The sequence below is a fragment of the Danio aesculapii genome, chromosome 3, assembly GCF_903798145.1.
Source record: "Danio aesculapii chromosome 3, fDanAes4.1, whole genome shotgun sequence".
NCBI lineage: Eukaryota > Metazoa > Chordata > Actinopteri > Cypriniformes > Danionidae > Danio > Danio aesculapii.
Window position 1 is genome coordinate 42,957,616 of NC_079437.1, and position 21,065 is coordinate 42,978,680.

Consider the following 21,065-nt stretch of genomic DNA (forward strand, 5'->3'; position numbering starts at 1 on the left):
AAGCTAGCTTAGCCTAGCCGCCTCATACGCTAACCATTCAACAGCTCAGTTCATGCACAGCAGGAGAGGTGAAACTTAAAAAATAATCTAATATTAACAAATTACACCGTGATTTCTCTTTTTTCATGCCAAAAAGCCTGATAGATTAAGTGTTGTGCAATGAAATATAGCGTTACTAACCGACAAGAAAACACATGGACAGTCATTGGCTTCTACATCATTCATTCACAAAAAGAACAGCCAGACAGAAGAAATTTGTGTCGACAGATGGATTTGTGTCGAATATTAGCATAATTTACCCATAACAATGTACACCTATCACTGTCTGTACGCATGTTTGTGTGCTCTTTATACAGTTTCTATTCAAATTTGCGGTTAAGTGGAAGAAATAAATGAACTGAAATGCAAAATAAAGTATAAATAGCAGAATTGAACAAATCGATTTTCCCTACCAGCAAATATAAATCCAACATCAAATATAAAAGCAGACACTAACCTGCTATAACATCGTCACCAATGACTAACGTAAATCTCAAAAAAGACAGACGAAAACATCAGTGAATTGTAGCTCTGACATAAATATATAAATTACTCAAATCACCTGCGGACAAAGTATATTGATCGTAAGTACTCCGTTTGTGATCACATCTCTGCTTTGTTCTATTTATATGTAATTTCAAATATTCGTAGCTTGAAACAGATGGAAATATGATTGCTATTAGTATGCCTACAATGGCGAGGGCAGTGCTCATAATATCGAACAATAAAAAGAAAAAGACAGCTGGGAAACATAACCTGCTTTGTATTTTTGGATGAAACACAGTTTAGATCTGTTTAGGGTAAAAGGTGTGTGAGTTATTGCCGTCGGTTTATCACTGAATATGTCAGGAATATCAAAACAAAACTACTCTGCTCCTTTAGCGCCCCTCACAGAGTTTGATCCACGCTGACATTATTCCCCTTGGGTTTTAGGTTTTGAAAAGGGAAAAAAATTCCACCACCCTGTCCAAACTTTTAGAATACCGGGTGTCAGAATTGTACAATCCATATGCACAACGATATGGCCTGTTTCCCTCGCTCGAAAGCTTGACAGAGCTCCTGCGTGTAGCTACGGTTGCTAAGCCACGATTGGTGGGTCTGGGTTGTTGGGTGTGGTTCAGCGAAGGGTCAATTGCAGTTTGGTACTTTCACTTTCATTGAGGAACATTTCATGCATGCCCCTATGACAACTGCTGGAAGAGTGTCGTTTTAAAAACTCCACATTTTGCGATGCAGTTGTCTGTGGTCCTTTACTGACTCATTAGGTGCAGAGAATAGTGTCAAACAGCTGTGTGTATAGACTATCCTGTTGCAAAACGCGGTGAAAATCCTACACGATGGTAAGAGTTTGATTGCGGTGTTTACATGTCTGTACTGCACTTTAATAATGCAACTAAATCAGCATACTCCACATGTCTTAATTCGATTTCTGTTTAGTTTGATTATGACTTTAGTCAGATTAAGGTGATTTAAAAACGCTGTTTACAAGATAGACTCTTAATCAGAGTGTTGTCTTAGTTGTAATAAAATTGGATTATTGGTGTCCATGTAAATGTACTCATTGTCCGCTAAAGAAAGAAAATTGGTCACTTTGTGTCTAATACACGCAAGATGTTCTATTGCCCAGAGCTGGGAAAATGCTAATTGCCCCTCCATTAGTCTATGGCAGAGAAACCTAATTAAACCTAATAGAGCTTTTTACAGTGTGGTTTGTGCCAAAGCAGCTTAACAGATGAAGTTCTAGTAAATGAAAACTAATTTAGTTGTCACAGTTAAAGTTTAGTGCAATGCAAATGTCACTGCTGAAAGTCAAAACACTGTGAAAACTAACTCTATGTTTTTTTAATGATATCATCTAGCAGTAGCATATTTAATGTAAAAAGTAAGGGACCAAGAACTAAGCCTTGTGGTACCCCACATTGTACTTTTGATCAGTATGACACTTCTTCTTTAACTGACACAAATTTATAACATTCAGATAGGTAAGACCTAGGGCTAATCGAAAAAAGATAACCTTGTTGAATTGACACTACACAATATTAAAATTTTCTTAAGCTTTTATACGATTCAGCCAATTATATTTTCAAGGTCAGGAGAGAAGTGTAGAGGCGGTCGCACAAGTCTTCATGTTTTTTTTTGGACAACATGGACAACTCTAAATGGTGTCGAAACTGTCACATACTGTATTTATAAGACATAATTCACTCAAAAATGTCATTTCTGTCTTAATGTAACGACGTATTCGCGGCCGCAAAATCACACACGAGCTGACACACTGTTTGTTTACTACCGGGAGAACATGCAAGTGCCAGCCAGTGTAGTCTACTTTAGTTAAGAGAACCTGCATAGGCTGTGAATAACAGGTAATAAAGTTGTAAATAACATTCTGATTGTTGCACAAAGCGATCGAATGGGAGCTGCGTGGGAAATATGATTTGCATATTTTTTTTTAATCAAAGTGACTGCAGCCATGACATGAACCGCACTCGCCAGCAAAAGTGAAACCGAAAGCGTGCAAATCATTTGAAGGGCCATGAAACCCTCCTCTTTCAGTTAAAGTCTACTTCATAATTTTTTCAAAAAATGCCTCGTAATGGGCGTGGAGCTCTGTGGGCAGAGGGAGGAGTCGGCGTGGCTGGCAAAGCAGGGGAAAAAGAGGGGAGCGAACAACTGTCAGTTGGTTTACAAAATAAGACACAAACCGTGAGGAGACCCATGATTTTATAGTTTACAAAGTTAAATTGCAAAGAAATAAACAGTTAGTAATTTAATGCCCTGCTACATTTGTTATTCGTAATTTCATATACACATAACCACAATTTGTTATATCATTATAAAGATAAATGTGTTTATATATACACTTTAAATGAGGAGTTCTCTACTCCTCAATCCTCAGTTCTGATTGCAGACACAGTAGACAGCAGTGCAGCACGTCTCTTTCCCTGTTTATTCCTACCATTAGCCCTGCCGGTAATCTGGGGTATTTTAAACATATGGTGAACACAGCAGCACGGATAGGCGATGTGTCTGAATGGTAACAAACTCAACTGATAAAAGACAAATTCCACAATTCTCCAATTCTTGTACAGCTCTCCCGACAAAAATGCTTGCTGCAAAGCTTTGCTGTATCAGCCCTGACAGAATCGTGGGGATAACTTGCAACAAACCCTGTGGATCATGGAAACAAACACATACAACCCATGCCGCGCAGACACAGTCTTACCCAGTCATTGGGTCTCACAGCTTGGCAGGTCTGCCTTACTTTCGGAAAGCATGTGCTCTCATGATAATTAAGAAGCAGACTCTTCTCATAGGATAAGAAAACTCTCTATGAATAATAATGAGAAACCGACACGTCATCACTCCACTAGCAGATTCGCGCTACATCAACGATTTCGATCCCATTCCAAACATTATTTTAAACTCGGAATATAAAAATTAGCTGTCAAAAGCTCAAAATTATCCAAAAAAATTAAAAAAGTACTCCAGGGTGTCTCGAACCTTTAAATGATCATATCACATTTTAAAGTTATGATTACATTATTCATAAGAAACACAAAGTGTTATGCATGAAAATAAATGTTTACTGGGTCAGTATAACTACTCTAGCCTATATAATGTTTAATATAACGCAATTAGTTGAATGACAAATGTCTCATTTAATCAGTTAAAAAATGGTCTAATCATGTTGTGAATGACAGATGACAAGCATATATCTCAAACATAATAATTCAACTTTAGAATTATGAACAGTTGTTTTCTGATGTCATCACTTTACTGTGCATTAACAACCAGGAAATTCTGTTCAGGTCCACCATTCCAAGTCTATACAAAATTCTATACAAAATTCAAGTCTATACAAAAGCATTAACCAACAGTAGACCTACACATACTTTAGACCTAATATTATTACTGTTGTTTTACCAAATGTTTGAGAAATAACAATAATAATAGAACAGAATCGTGATCTTGATTTTAAGCAAAAGAATCGTGATTCTCAATTTAGCCAGAATCGTGCAGCCCTAGTAAGACCTGGACCAACCAATGCAGTTCTAGTAACACCAACATAATTTTAAAGCCTATTAAGGAGAATGTTAGAATCTATAAACCAAATGCAACACTAACAGAGACATGCAACCATGATTGGACGATAAACATGACTGCATGATTGGAGAGCAGGTCATTTGTAACTCTTAGGAGTGCTGGTTCAGTGCTATGCATAGTGCTATGCCATTTACTTTAGGCACCTTTAAAACCACTCAAGGTCATCATACAAGAAGCAATAAAATAAAAAACAATAAATGCACCATGAAAAGTAAATAAACCATAAAAGTAGCAGCAGATCTTAGAATTGTTTGGCACGACGGAAGAAGTGGCTAATGTGACGCAGTCATGTGACTTATTCGCGTGAAATGCTGGTGTGAACAAATTAAACATAAATCGGGTATAAGTATAGCACAGACATAGCCTAAAATGTGAAAAAATAAAGATAACTTATATTGCTATCACAGGAAGATGTCAGTCTCACATTCAATCACTTTTATGACTTCTAGGCTGGACTACTGTAATGCACTGTTTTGCCAGAGTTCTTACCAGGTCTAGAAAATTTGATCACATCACACCAATTTTATCCTCCTTACACTGGCTGCCTGTTAAGTTTCGTATTGAATTTAAAATATTGCTTCTTACATATAAAGCTCTAAATAATCTAGCTCCTGTTTATCTAACCAATCTTCTGTCTCGCTACAATCCAACTCGCTCTTTAAGGTCTCAAAACTCAGGGCTTCTGGTAGTACCTAGAATAGCAAAGTCGAGTAAAGGAGGTCGAGCCTTCTCATTTATAGCTCCTAAACTCTGGAATAGCCTTCCTGATAACGTCCGAGGCTCAGACACACTCTCCCAATTCAAAACTAGATTAAAGACCTATCTGTTCAGTATCACTGTAAAAGCGAATAGTATTCCTTACTATGAAAATTCTAGTATGTTTACTTAATTTTAAGCAAATTGTTGAGTTTACTAGAAATGTATTAGTGTTACTGACATAGTAAGGTATAAAGTTCCCATAACTAATGTAATTTGAGTAAAATTGCTTATAAGGGATAAGTCATGCTGTTACGCATGCGTACTGGGTGGTGATTTCCCATCCCCCATCTCGATTCACAACCCAACCCAGCACCATCGTCGAAGGACAGGATTTCATATTGAGAAGATGTACTGCAGTAAATCAAGGTAAACTTTTCATTTTAATTACTACTTTGATTTTAATTGTATAGTATCAGTAATCTGTTTATTTCCTGCACTTTGTGTATTGTTTGCTGTTTTGTGAACTTAGTTTTTAGCCCATGATGTGACTTAACGTTTTGACCTCTGCACGTTATTTGCAATACTGTCTACTTTACTAGATTAGATATTTTCAGCTTCCTAATTTCTTTTTATAACTATTAATAATTTGTAGAAATAATTTGTAAAGTGGGCGTTACGCTCTTAAAGAGCGGGCGCGCCATTTCAAATGATGCACTGAGAGAGCGAGAGCGCGCTCAGTGTTGCCAGATTGAGCGGTTTTGAATTTGATCGTGTACTTGCAACGCTTACAACGGCTGTGATCTCTCAAGGACACGACATCCTCGCCCCGCTCCTCAACTTCAAAACAGGTTATAATATTCTCCAGATTTTTGGACGGTGTTTTTTGGTTTTCAACGGGTTTTAGAGCTGTTATGGGTTGGAATCAGTCAGCTACATCTGGCAACACTGCGTGGCGCAATTCATTCAAATAGATGTAACGTTAACACAGCTGTAGGTCGACATTTTAAGAAAAGAAAACGAAACCTTTTTGGCCGCATTACAAATACAGTAGTTACCGTTGAACTTTAGTGGCACTTGTTTTGACGAAAATATGCGTGTTTTAAAAAAAGATTAATTTAAGAAGTAACCGGAAGCAGGTTAGGAGATCAGCTGTGGTCCGCCGTCGGCGAGCGGCTCATGACCAGACCAGTCGCTTTTTTTTCCCACGATCGCCGGGATTTTTACATTTTTAAAGCAGTTTCTGCTCAAAATGGACCCGTAAGTGTCGTTAGTACTTTAGGATTTCGATGCGATTACGATTCGTGTCACCGTATGAGGCAGATACATATTTACACATGATGTTAAGGGTGCTTATGCTAACAATCCCTATGAAACTAAAAGTTAAACTTGTGAAAATGCGAGAGAGATTGAAGAACACAGACAAGTCATATATTGTAAAAATCGCCAATATATATTATTTGTCTTTTTTCATGCCGTTTTGAAGAATTATTCCAGTGTTAACGTTACGTTTACCCCAATGGAGTGTTTTTGTATTGCTGTAATGACAAATAAATCTGACCAGACGCGACTGAATATGTGTGACGGATACGTTAGTGATGAAATGGTAGCTGTTAATTTATGATGACTCGTATAACCAAGCACAGAAACATCCCTTTGTTAGCTCAATGTCACACAATGGCATCAACAAGCCTTTGTTATAAGCAAAGTTTCTGTTAAGAAACTTTAAAAGTATAAACGGGCTTTGCCAATCCTGTTTGTTTGCACTGTTAAAGAAGGTTTCACCTATTTAGGGCAAATACATTTGAACAATTACAGTGTTGTTTGGATTGTAGCTTTGAATATTGTGATGCATATTGTTGAGTGGTATTTGGTTTGTAATATCGTTATACTCTTTATAAATTTTTTCTTTTTTTATTTCAGACTACCAGTTTGTGAGCTGATATGCAGTGGAAATGTAAGTTTTGCACCTGCACATCAGAAAAGAGTGCACAACTTTTTAAACACTATTAAAATGTTACATCTGTTGCTTAATGGAATTGCATTGTATCATTGCATGTGTTTCTGATTACTGTTTTCTTTGTTTTAAAATTTTGCTTGGCCCTGTCAATAACACGTCACGTTTTTGTGCACGACAGTGACATCCAGAAGGAAGTCATAAAGGAAACACCAGCTGATACAAGTGCTGCAGAGGGTTTGTTTCCTTTTCAAAACTTTGTGTAATTTTGTGAAATTGTGTGTTTGAATGTTATTAACGACTAATAATGTATTTGATTAGATCTTTGCAGAATTCACTCTAATATTAGGAAGAAATTTAAGATCCGAGTTCAACGCTGCATTGGACACACACCGCTCGTTTGAAATTTTCAAAAAAGAGGAGGAAATTGCAGAAGAAAATTAGATGAGATTTTGCAACAAGTTTATTCAAAGGTATTTTTGGGACATCATCTTTGAATCATAATTTGTATTTGATTGTTTCCACTGGTCTATAATGCATGTCTAACTGTCTTTACTTTTTCACAGTCATCTGATGTAATGCTTGTCCGCACAGCAGTTCTTCCGGGTCTTTCAGTCTTTTTGAGGGATGAGTCTAAAGATTTTTTTCTGGATATGTTTTGTAAGTAATATTATTGTTTCTGCTTTCTTAGACTGGAAATGAAGCAGTCATTCCAGTTCCAGTCACTTCCAATTTTATGAAAAATAAATAAATAAAACAAATGCAATTAATGTAAGTATTTGAAAGTTAGAGGGATGTTTTATTATGGCCTTTGGAGCAAGAGCATTGCCATGTTGCAACTTGTGACGTCACAGGGTCAGTTAGTTTCATAGGCCAGTGAAGTAATGAATGCATTTATTTCATTTTTAAACACACTTGTTTTGAAAAAGAGGAATATTAGCTTGAAAAATAAAGTTTTTAATAAGTGTAATAGCTATGTAATATATTGAGAGTAATATAATTTCTGTTGGAAGAACCTGCTGGATTAAGATGTAAAAAGATGGTGTTAAAAGCCACAAAGTCAAAAGATGCTCCGTATAATAGCCAACCCTGTGAAGTCACCTGCTGTGGGATTGTAGATTGGTGCACCCTTGCTCCAAAAGCCATAGTAAAACATCCCTTTTCTCTAAAATAAATATTTATTGATAAATTGGAAATCAGTGTGCTAAATAATGCAAACTTGACTGACTGCTTAAATCTAGCAAAACCAAGTGCATTTATGAATCGGTTCTGGTTTATTATAATTTTTTCCCCCAAAATATATTGATTTTGTAGCACTAAATGGTCTCTCACACATTTGCATTTAATTTCTTGAAAATGTTTAAAAGGTACTTTTAATGCAGTTTGTTATTACATTACAGTGTTTCTTTAATTTAAAAAATTGAAAGTTCCTATAGAATAGTGTCATGTTTAAAGGTTGGAGCAAACAACATTTGGTACATGGAGGAGTAGGGGCTAGGGTGTCACGATACTGGAATTTGGTACCAATTGATGCAGAAATTTTCAAAAAACATTTTAAGCACTGTTAAGCGCATTTTTAAACAGCACTGTTTTGCCATTGTGTTCACATGCTCAACAGAAATGACACTTAACTGTGCTCAAACATTAGCAGGAAATGGATGTTTTTTTTTTATTTCAATATCGATTGGTACCAAATTCCATTATCATGACAACCCTAGTAGGAACAGTACAGGCAAATCTATTACGTTGGTCTACATTGAAGGAGTAGCAAAGCAATGCGTTCTTATAAGAAGAATTTGAATGTAGTTAATTTATTGTACACTGTGGACACTGAGTGAAGCCTCCTGCAGCTGCTGGACAGTCATTATTTTTGTCTGACTTTGCTTGTTGGTCTTGGGGGGAAAAATAGATCCTGAAAAAAAGTGCTTGATTTTGATTAAGTTATGAATGTGTGTAGATTTAAATAGTCATGTTAATACGCAACTAGTTAATAGAGTAATTGGTCCCTATACTGAAGTATTACCAAATTAAGCACAAGGAATTGTAATATTTTTCACCTATGCTTTTGGTCTCCTGGCCACATGCTTTATTAGTGTCATTTAGAATATCAAACTTTACTTATTTTTCTTTCTCTATTCATAGGATGTGGATGTAGAGTCTGACTTCAGTGCAGTAGATGTTGGCCTGCTGATTGTCTTGCGTGAAGATGTCTAAAGGACCTCAATGTGGATGCAATGTGGACCATTATACTGGAAGGAAAAGTGGTTATGGATGATGTCCCTACTTTGCCACACGCAGTAGGTCTGCTTTTTTTGCTTTGATTTACTCACTGAATTCGGACTACCCAAAGACTACAAGCAACGTATTTACTCAACGCGTGTTGCTTTAGCTGGGAGGGAAGCTTAATGTGTTTTTTTTTCTTTTCTTTTTTCTGCGAGTGCCTATATGCTGCTGTGCTTTATGTTTAAAGGTTCTGTTAAAGGATTTTCAAACATTTAAAAAAATTTTTTTGTTTGTTTGCTTTTGCCATGTTGCTGTTTGCAGTGTTACATTCAGAATTGCAGCATTTTGGTGTTTAAAACACATTGTTTACCTAAAAAATGTATTGTGTTTCATAGGGTTGTCAAAAGTATTGAGTTTGGTACCAATCGGTACTGAAATTTTAAAAGTGTCGATTTCCCACTAACATTGCAAGAACTGATTGGCCATTGTGTTCACATGCTCAACAGATATGACTGATTGGCTATGAAGTTCATCGTTTTTACCATTCTTCACCAGGTGCAAAGATACAAAGACACTGGATTATTTCAAAGCACTGTCGATTAGTCGATCCATCAGCAGATAGCTCATATGTCAGCTTATAGACAGATCAGCTGATAGACATGGCTTTGAAATCCTTTAGTGTCTTTGTAACTTTGTTTGGACTGCATGTGAACACAGTGGCCATATAGTGGCTATATATATATATATATATATATATATATATATATATATATATATATATATATATATATATATATATATATATATATATATATATATATATAGATTTTCAAACATTTTAGTAAGCTTGGGGGTTGTACTTCTTTTTAATTATATTTTTGTCTGCATTGCTGTTACAGCACTTTAGTGCTCTTTAGAACAGGTTTTTACAAAAATGTATTGTGTACAAGTGTATTGTCATGCTAAAATATCATGTTTATTGTGAAACTGCTCTTTTTGTAAAATAAAATGTTTACATTTAAGACCTGTATAATGTCATTACTTGTAAGTTGAACTACATATTTTATGTTCAGTTTAATTGAAGAAAATGTGGAAACCGATTGCACGTAGTTTCTTTAGTTGACTTTACTTAAAATGGTGGATTAAAACAATGTTGACACTACTAGCATTTAAGATGTTAACTGAACATGGTATAACAGTATTAGTTAAATAGAGTTAATAAAGTAATCTTACTATAAAGCCCTAAGTAAGGTTACTAAATATTCAAGAGTTTGTTAACTAGAATTTTCTATTAAACTAACTTGATTTTTACCAGTTAGTTTACTTTAGAAGTTTTAGGTTTCTTACTTTAAAGCAATAATTAACTAAACTTAAGATTTCCTTGTAAGTTTATATTGCAAAAATAAGGCAATCGGTTTCCAAACTTTTTTTAAGTAAACTGAACATGTTAGAATTTACATACACTTAGTGCACCACTTGGGGGCTTCCACACAGGTTATGCATCTTGTTGATATACACTGTGAACATCAGCTACGCTAATTATTTTCTTTATTCTCCATTTCCACCTGGGGATACTCTTCCCGAGGCCCTCAGACTATGCAGAGTCACTGATTCGATCCAAGACCAACGACGAGATGATCCCAAGGTTTTTTATATCCTGGACCTGGCCGAATCCTGAGCAGCTTCTGTGATGGTCATGGAGGAGTGGAGAACATGAGACTGATTCCTGTGACTCTCCAGAGACAGACGAGTCTTCGCTGAGGCCAGCTTTCAGCCTCCGCCACTGAGACTACAGCTCTGCACAAACATTTGGCCAGCAGAGAAATTAAAATGGTCGTGCCCAACTGAGCCTGGTTTCTCTCAAGGTTTTTTTTCTTCACTTCCGCCTTTAGTGAAGTTTTTTTTCCCTCTCCGCTGTCGCCACTGGCTTGCATGTTTCGGGATCTATAGAGCTGCGCATCGTTGGATTTGCTCTTCAGTATTTGGACTCTCAGTAGTGATTATTAAACCACACTGAACTGAGCTAAACTGAACTGAACTTAAACACTACAAACTGAACTACACTGTTCCTATTTACTGTGACCTTTTATGTGAAGCTGCTTTGACACAATCTACATTGTATAAGCGCTATACAAATAAAGGTGAATTGAATTGAATTGAATATTAGATATCATGCTAACTCTTTTGACATAAAGATACATTAAAAATAAAGCACAATTAAAACTGTATGCATCTTTAGTATAATACCAGTTATAGCACATTTGGGATTCCATCAGATAAAGAGTCTTCATGGAGAGACAGTTTATACTATTTCTAAGGTGCAAAGCAATGGCAGCAGAAGTGAGAGGAGGAGGAGAAATAAAGCAAAGAGAGCTCTTCAGAGAAAGTTACACGCTAGGTCGCATTTCATTCGCAATAAGAAGGTCAAGTGGAACGAAAAGCAGCTCACAATCCTGTGAAATGGCCGTGGATAAGTGAGAAGAGGAATGCAAGTCTGTCACCTTGGTTTAAACCCAGGATTTTGCACTTTTGTATCAGAATGATTCTACAATGTCAGTTTATATATATATATATATATATATATATATATATATATATATATATATATATATATATATATATATATATATATATATAAAATGATCCTCCTGTATATGAAGCAAGTGGCAAAGTACAGATTTTAATGCTTTAAATAGAAATGTAAACATCTCTTTGCTTTTTCTCTTTGCTTTTGTACTTTATCCCCCCCTCCCCCTCTCTAGTTTGTTTATTTGTTATAACTAATGCATAGCTCCAGGCCTGAGTTTACATTGGGTCTCCTTAGTGTGCATATGCTCCTCATGTACCTTACATATCAATAATTCCGTGTCCCACTTTAACTGTATGACTAAAGTATTACATATTCCAGAAGTTTTACGCAATCATAACGCAAAAAGGAGAGGGGAAAAAGCTGACAATGATATTCCACATGGGCCAGGAGAACTGCTCCCAAATGGTAAACTCAATTTCACATCTAAGCAACATAATAGCTTGCCAAACACCTCACAGCCTCTCTCTACTTTCCTGCAGCCAAATATCTGCTATTGCTGCTCTTTTTTTCCAAATGTTTAGCTGTGTAAGTATGTGTATGTGGGTCATCGAGAGTGGTGGTAAACATTATGTGGCTGAACGCTGCAGGACCTTGGACAGGGAAGCACTATTAAATGAGATCATAAGCATACTGTGCATTACAATTAGGGTTAAAAGGTGGCACAGAATGGAATGTATCAGCCTGGATTGAGGATGATATTCGGCTATTATAGGCACATTAACTAATATGTTTCAGCTTTAAAATCTACAGACTTCAAGTACAATAATTGATAGTAATTTCCTGAGTTGATTGCAAGGGTCGGTATCTGCACTGTAAAAAATAAATGTTTTTACAGATAATTGTCTATATTTTTTACAGAATTTTCCATTTATTTCATTATACAGTGAAATACCTGTTGTTTTACAGATATGTTCTGTAATAAAAATTTACTGACATTAAATTTACTGTTATTGCTTGTATTTTGGTATTACATTAATTTTCTTTTTTTAAAAGGAAATGTTCTTTATTTTTAGAGAGTAACAAAATTTAATGTTAGTATTTACAGATTATTCCTATAAAAATAGGGAAACTAAAATTCAGTCAAATAGTTTTTTGTGAAAACAGTAATCATATGAAGATTAACGTGGGGTTAATAATGTCAAAGTATAGCCTATTGTTTGTAGGCTGCATATGATGCATATACTGTAAACTATAAAATGTTTATTTTACTTCTCTAATAATGTTGCTATACTAATTGTTACGATAACCAGTGATCTAGCGGTTGCGGATAGCTGGAAAACCACACACACGCTACTTTAACGTACTATAACTCCCAGCATGCACCTCGCATACCCGGGTTCTTAATTCTTACTGATTACACACAGTCAGAAGATCGTTATGGACTGATTTCAAGGACTATAAACTCAGCACACACAGACACATCATTGCTGAGTCTTAAACAGTTTAGTAAGCATTATGACGCATTTCCCCTTGCCTTGCCGTGTTTGACCACTTTACTTTGTTTTTTCGTATGCCACTTTTACGCTTGGGATTATCTGTATGTTCCTGTTTCAACTTTTAATTGCAAGACGATTGTCTTAATAAATTGCTATTTGATCCTCAACTTTGTTGTGCAGATTTGCAGGCATCCTCACATGACAATAACCTTGTTTTGTTGTGAAACGATGACCAAATGTGTTTTTTGTAAAAAAAAATAAATAAATAAATAAAAAAAAGAGAGAAAGAAAAAAATGTGATATATAGAAATTTATAATTTTTCAAGCAAATTGTTTTGAAGTTTAACCTACACATCCTAAAAAAACATTTGTTAAACTGTATTATAGTTAATAGTTCAATTTACAGTGTTTTATGACAACAGCAATTATTTGTACCTACGCTTTTTTTAATCTTTCATCAAAATATTTTTTTTCTGATTTAAATGCATGTTAAAAGTGAAAAAAAGGAATATTTAGAGATTTCATGCATAATTACATTATCTGTATTACAATAAAATATATATATATATATATTTTTTTTTGTTATTTTCATTTTTTCAGTTTAAATGCAAATAATCAACATTAATAAACTGTAATTTAATGAATTTTGACCATAAAGTATGTTCTGTATTTTTACAGTTTTTGCTTGTAATTTTGTGAAATGGTTATTTTCTGTAATTTAAGGGAACATCTTTTTTATTTTTTTTACAGTGTGGGCAAACCAAGCATTTATTTTGACTAGGTCTGTCAACCATGGATAAAAGGGGCAAAAAGATTATACGGTTGATTAATAATTCTGACTTCAAATGTAACTTCAAATGTATATGTCTGTATGATATATAAGAGCCAATAATGTCTGTCATAGCACATCAGCAATTGAGAATACGTGAGATTTGTGAAGTCATTGCAAAGTATAACTATAACAGAGTGAAACTTTTTTTTAAAAGAGTTTAAAGCATTCAGGCACAAAAAAAGTAGATTTGTAACTTTAATGAAGAATAATTTTACTGAATTATTAATTCATTGACTATACAGTGTTGTTTTACATGTTATTATTCAATATACCTACCTGAATATTGTTTAAATCTCCAGACAACCATTAAGCACTGTTTATTTGACTTTTTCCTTTGAACTATTGTAATCAATTTTGCTTGCAATTTGTTTATTATAATTGTTTATTAGCTAAATTAATGACCCCCCCACCCCTCAAGCCATCTGGTTAAACTGTATTCATATCGCAATATTAAAGAAAAACTAAATATTGCAATGTCAGTATTTTCCAATATCATGCAGCCCTAGTTTTAATCTACTTCAGATGACTACTGTTTACAATTATTTGAAAATGAAATGCTTGTATAGACTAGCCACTAAAATTACATCTCCGATTCTCTGAATTTGTACACAAAGAGATGATTCTCTGTAAAGACAGAGTCAGTCTGGAGGCTGATTATCGCAAAAGACGTGAGCAGAGTTTTTTATAGAATTGTACGGCTTAATTATTATCTGGGATTATAACAGGGATTATCGGAAAATGCTCCTTTCTAATTTTCATTAAGCACCTGCTATCTTAATAGGTTTAGGGTGACAAGCATGTCTCTATACTCCAGTTGCTCAACGCGACACAATATCATGCACATAATACAGATAACCTCAATCTCCAGAGTGGCACAAGGCCAAAGCGGACACCTTTCTGTATTCAAATCTCAAAAGTCTGAACTGCAGCCCACAGAGGGTCCGGCCTGCGACTGTGACTCTTTAGTCAGTGGTGGTCTGAGCCTCCGATGTGAAGAATGCAAATGTAGCTGCGAGATATTTTTGGGCCTTAGCCTTAATCCAGATTCTGTCCCTGTGTGCCACGGCGTCTGCTGAATAATGAATGAGTTGGGAATCCAGGCCAAGTGTGCCAGCATCCACTCATCAGGAATCACTGGGAATTAGGGATGGGTGAGAGGACGCGGGATCTCAGAAGCAACAGCGATGACGGATCATGAAAACAGAATAAATAGCACGACTGTTTGTTGAAACATTTCACACAGCAAGCACTTCAGTGGAAAGTGGTAAATGTGGTCTCACTGTCAATTTTGTGATTGGTTACAATGTTGTTGTTTATTTTACATTACCCAGGTTCATCAAAGAGCAATTTATATCAACAGTGTGGTTTTTAGCTCAATGAAGCACATCAGATATTCTATTTAAGGATCACACAGATTGAATCTAAATTAAATATTGCATAACATCTTTAAAAATGCAGAATAAAGTCTAATCAAGTCTATCTAGTCCAGCGGTTTTCAAACTGAACTCCCCCGGGGACCCCCAAAAATCTGTCCAGAACAGCATATTTTCAGAAAATGCTTGTGGGAATTATAAAAATAGCAGGTTGATTTTGGCTATTATGGACTGGGTGTTTGCACACACTGTGAACACACATCAGTGTTCAAAGACCATGTAAAAAGTCATTTTTACTTATACTACAGGACTGCTGAATGCTTGACTTTAATTGGCTGATCAACACTGTAAGGTGTGCAATTATTGTCAGGGAAGCACACAGCTAAATTAGTTCCAGGCAAGCTCTTGATGACATTACACTTCCATATGACTCTTCAGCTTTTATTTAAAAGTCTCCAACAACCAATAATCTATTAATAATAAAAGAGGAAGATGGGTAATAAATTTGTCCTATGCAAAGCAGCAGTTTGAGGGCAAAACCCTGACAAATACAACCCCAAATCAGAAAACGCTGGGACAATATTTAAAATGCAAATAAAAATAGAAAGTAATGAGTTCCAAATTTACTTTGACTTATTTCATTGCAGACAGTATGAACACAAAATATTTCATGTTTTGTCTGGTCAACTTTGTTTAAATAAACATGCTTTCCTGTCATTCAGACCTGCAACACATTCCAAAAAAAGTTAGTAATCAGCTAGTAATCAAGTAAACTGGTTAATTGAGCACAATATGCTGCCTTTTTTCCAGGGATGCCCATGCATATTTCAACAAAACAATGCAAAACCACATTCTGCACACATCACAAAGTCCTGGCTATAGAGTGAGAGGTTACAGGTACTTGACTGGCCTGCCTGCGGTCCCGACCTGTCTTTATTAGAGAATGTGTGGTGCATTTTGAAGCACAAAATTCAACAATGAAGACCTTGTACTGTTGTACACCTTATGACTTGTTTGCAGGAAGAATAGGACAAAGTTACACCTAAAACACTGTATCACATGGTGTCTTCAGTCCCTGAACGTCTTTAGTGTTGTGAAAAGGAATGGCAACATTACAAAGTGGTAAATGCTTTACTGTTCCATTTTTTTTTAATGTGTTGCAAGAACCAAAATTGGAATACAGGTTTACTAAAAAAAATTAAAAAAATAGAAATCAGGAGGAACATATTAAATAATGTTTGTTGTATTGTCTGCAATGATATACAAGTCCAAGCAATTTTAGAAATTACTTCTTTTATTTGCATTTTCCATAATGTCCCAACTTATACTGATTTGGGGTTGTACATTGCATAACATTTTAGTTTTGTTTGCAGCTATCTGCACAGTTCTCAATTTGTTCAATTCTTATATTGCTTTTATTGTCAAATGTTCTCCAGTGCTATCTTTGCATTACCTTTTTTAATTGTACCATTGCTAAATACATTTGAAGCGACATTTAGATCATTTCCCTAGTTCTTGTCTGACCCCACAATGACATCAGGTTCTCCTCCTACCAATTTGATATATTTTATCATCTCTTAAAAAGAAAAACTCAATTGAGTCAAGTGACTCAATTTAATTTGCAAAACACTGTTTTCTGATGGTGAATGATTCATTGGTTTGTGTAATGAACAAGGCAGCAGTTGAAACACATCTACTATTTTAAGGCACAGTGTTCTTATTGCTGTCTTAAGAACTAGTCTGACAAACTGGCAGTTAGTCAAGAGATCAGTCAACCTACAATTTGTTGATTAAACTTAAATTAAATTAAAATAAATGTAAAAAAAAAAGATAATAGATAAAACAGAAAAAACACATGACTAGCAGTACATCTATATGATATTAACGCAACAAGTCACAAACAAACAGAAGAATTTATTAAAATGCACCAACTTGTACTGTGTCGGAAAATGCTATTTAATAGACCCTTTAGGCTCTTTAATAGACCACTACTGGCAGACATTTGTTTAAGAGTTATGGAATCATTAGCCATATAAAACTAATCAAATAATTCATATGATGGCTCAGTCAGAACAAAAAGCTTTCAAGTAAATGCCTAAATCAATCCAAATGAAATTTCAATTTAACTAAAAAAAGATATATATATATATATATATATATATATATATATATATATATATATATATATATATATATATATATATATATATATATATATATATATATATATATATATATATATACACATACATACACACACACATGCCATGGGATGGCAGCGTAAAGACGCCTCATATGGAGAATGAAGTCAGATGCATTGCTCAGGTGTGATTTTTTTGGTGACTTCAACAGTGTAAAAATCTTGATGGTTCTGTGGGTCTCGTCTATCAAATCTGATCTTTAATTTGTATTTTATATTTGATTCAAGTCAGGTGATTGGCTGGACTATTCTACACCATTTTCTTTCTCTGAAACCATTCAAGAGTTTTATTGGATGTGTTTTGGATCATTGTCTTGTTGAAATGTCCACTCTGGTTTCATCCTCATCATCCTGGTAATGTAGATGTTTGACTTAAGCAGCTAATATTCATTTACAATGACGAAAGGCAGAGAGTTTCTGAATAACAGAGATTTCAGCTGCTGTCTGGGCTTTTACTGCCTTTCTACACCTCCCTTTCTTCATGTGTTCAATACTTTTTTCCTGTGTCATTTCACTACACAACTTAATTTGTAAACTAATTAGTTTTGTTTTCTTTGCATATATGAAAATCTTTGGTTGTTACCAACATCTGGTGAAAATTTCAAGTCAACAGCACCTTTAGAAATATGTTTTCTGAGAAAAATGGTGACAAAATGGTACTTAGTTTCCTCTCTGTATATACAGTATGTAATGAATATGTAAACTAATTTGTTAATTAGATTAAAAGGTTTAAGAGCATTAGTACATTAATGTAAAGAATAAATGCAAACATGGTTGGAGTTCACTTTATGCCATACTTGTTACCATGTAATTATATTTAAGCACTGAATAACATGGTATTGGTAAATACAGTATTTATGGTCAATTGAATGCAATTATACATAACTTACTGTTATTACTAAGCACAAAATGTAACAATGGGCCTAAAATTACCATAAACATTGTGTTGTTCTGTCAAACTACTCCTATCATCTGTCCTGTTTATTTTCCAGGAAAGAAAATCAATCTACTGCCTTATTATGAGCGCAACAATGTCTAACTGCTTATGCATTCAACAGGTGCCACCTTTTAGAAGGACCTTCTAGAGATAACAAACCACAGCAGTCTCTTTTTTGCATCCTTCAAGCACACCAGTATTCAAAGAACAGTCGGAAAACAAACAGCCAAAGCAAGTGAAACTTTGTTGTGTGGAGTGCTCAAAGAGAGGCTCTAATAAATGGTGATGCATTAAAGGAGAAGCTGCGGAGTGTCTCTTAAACCTCAGTGGATTATTGATCTGTGCGTGCTGAGGGATTCTGAAATCCTCCTGTTCCGGCCTCATTGAAGTGTCCTGAGTGTTAATACCTCAAACCTCTGACAGACCCCTGTACAAACACAGCTCAGCAGGAGAGGATGAAAAATGGTGAAACTGAAGCAAAGGTGAAGGAAGAGGAGGAGAAGGAAAGAAATGCTGTCAAATATGTATAAAAAAGCAAAACAAAAAAGTGGAATGGAGATTGGATTCCAGACAACAAAGGAGACTCCCGATAAAGCAGCCACATTTTTTCTTTTTACATAAAAGGCTTTGTGCTCATTCAAACTGTGACCTGTCAAATGTCAAGTGAGTCAAGTGAATTCTGAGAGCTCCTCAAAAGAAAGTTGGATTGAAAGAAAGTCGGTTTCAATTGTTTTGAAATCCATTGATTGGTCAAATCGACATTTCCCATTCCCAGTTATTTTAGGTTACTTTGGCTGCACTAAAAATAATAACTCATTGGATGAACTCAATTTAAATGAGGGCAGGATTTTAGTTTCAGGATTTCAACTTGTGTAGCACCAACTAAAAAAACTATTTACACAATTAAATGCAATTGAGTTGGTCCAACATGATTTCATCAAATAAAAGTTTAAATACATTTGTATTTTTTCATGTATGTCTATTTTGTGTCGTACATTTCAAAATCTCAAAATTTCATGAGTTACATATACAACTAATTGAGACTGATCTCTATTTTTTTCTAATTTTAGGACAGTTAATGCTCACTGAGCAAAGCAACAAACTGCATTTTTGCTAATTAAGCATCCAACACCTAAAGCATAGGTGCTTCTGCAATCTTAAAACTCAAAACATTACATAAAAATCTTGCAAATCTTCACACTAAAGTAAAGACTAAAGTCTAACAAGTCTTTCTATTAACTTTAAACACCTAAGATTTTTATTGTCAACATTTCCCTCTCTTAATTCAATCCCATGCAAAGCATGCTGGGAACTACAAATCCCCTAACCAGGTTGTTTGACCAACACAATTCCTTCATGTTGGACACAAAATGCTTAAGTTACAAACTTAAGTGCGTGAACATAAAACAAATAAGTTGGGCAAAGGAATTACAAGAATTCTGTTGTTTCAGCTCATTTTAATTGGGTAGTTTGAACAAGCAGCATAATCATATTTGTGTAGAGTGTATACAGATCTGTAAAATATGAACAAACCCAATTGTAAAATATTTCGAATTCCAGTTTTTTTCATGGATGAATAATCCTAATCCTGAGTTATATTTTGGTTGTGGTTTGATTTAACCCTAAATGTTAGATGTATTTGGTCAAACACCTGTTCACATTTTAGATCAGTCCAATTAACTCACACCAAAGTAAAAATAAAATAAAATAAAATAAAATGTGTATTTAAAAACACACATCTCTTGAAATTTCGCTCCTTTGTTGAAATTTCTATTTATGATGGAAACTGGGTTGTTGTGGTTCAGTACAACCTGAATAAGCAACAACAAAAAAATAGTGCTTGCCTTTTCCACTTATTTTAAACACGCAGTTCTAATCAGCTACAGAACTGAAAAGCATATTAAATGACTGAATAACTGAATAATAAGTAATATAACTTTATAATTACAATATTGTGCATTAAGCTTTAAAGGCTAAGCTCAACCCTCTCTTAAAATAACAGAAAAACATTTAATGCGCATTCAATTTAATATTCAATAAGCTTCAACACTGAATTTTTAAAATAGAAATACTAAACTGGAGGTCCATCCATCTGTTGTTAATTCTGTTCAATCAATGCTTTTGAGAGTGCATAGAGAAGGGATCACAGACAGGCTTACAAGCTGAAAAAAATTTTTTTTTTGCTAAATTGTTGTTGCAAACTTTTTAAATGGGCTGAATTTAAACTAATTGTTTAAATTAGTTACGTTCAACTTGATTTCTTTTGTTTAAATTCAAATGAATTGTTTGCAACCACTTACCTTTAAAAAAAAATGTAAATCCAATGACTCATTTTTTTTCAGTGCAGTAAGGGGTACAACTACAAGATGGAACGATGTCTTATTTTCCTTAGTATTTCTATGTGAACTTGTTGGACGGTCATGTGTGACCCTTATACACTCAGCTGACCAATCAGAAGAACTCGGAAGTGGGACAAGATTTGCGAGATTCTGTTTATAATAGCTAATAGTTAAACATTCCTCATGCATCTCTTTCAGGCAAAAAGACGTTCTGTGTGAAAGGCTCATTAGTTTTTTCACAGCTGTTGTCTTTTTCTGTTTAACTCCAGTGTCTGCACTGTGAGTACAACTGACTGTATTCATCTTTGTAGCTGAATCATGACAAATCTATACCATGAT

General features: G+C 34.8%; 1 long non-coding RNA gene across 1 annotated transcript; it reads left to right on the plus strand.

The window, feature by feature from the left end:
* The first annotated feature begins 5,208 nt into the window (after window positions 1-5,208).
* LOC130221511 (uncharacterized) lies at window positions 5,209-7,263 on the plus strand. The gene is made up of 4 exons (XR_008836283.1): window positions 5,209-5,268; window positions 6,763-6,796; window positions 6,978-7,033; window positions 7,118-7,263. It is a non-coding gene; the product is annotated as an uncharacterized LOC130221511 (long non-coding RNA).
* Window positions 7,264-21,065: the final 13,802 nt, after the last annotated feature.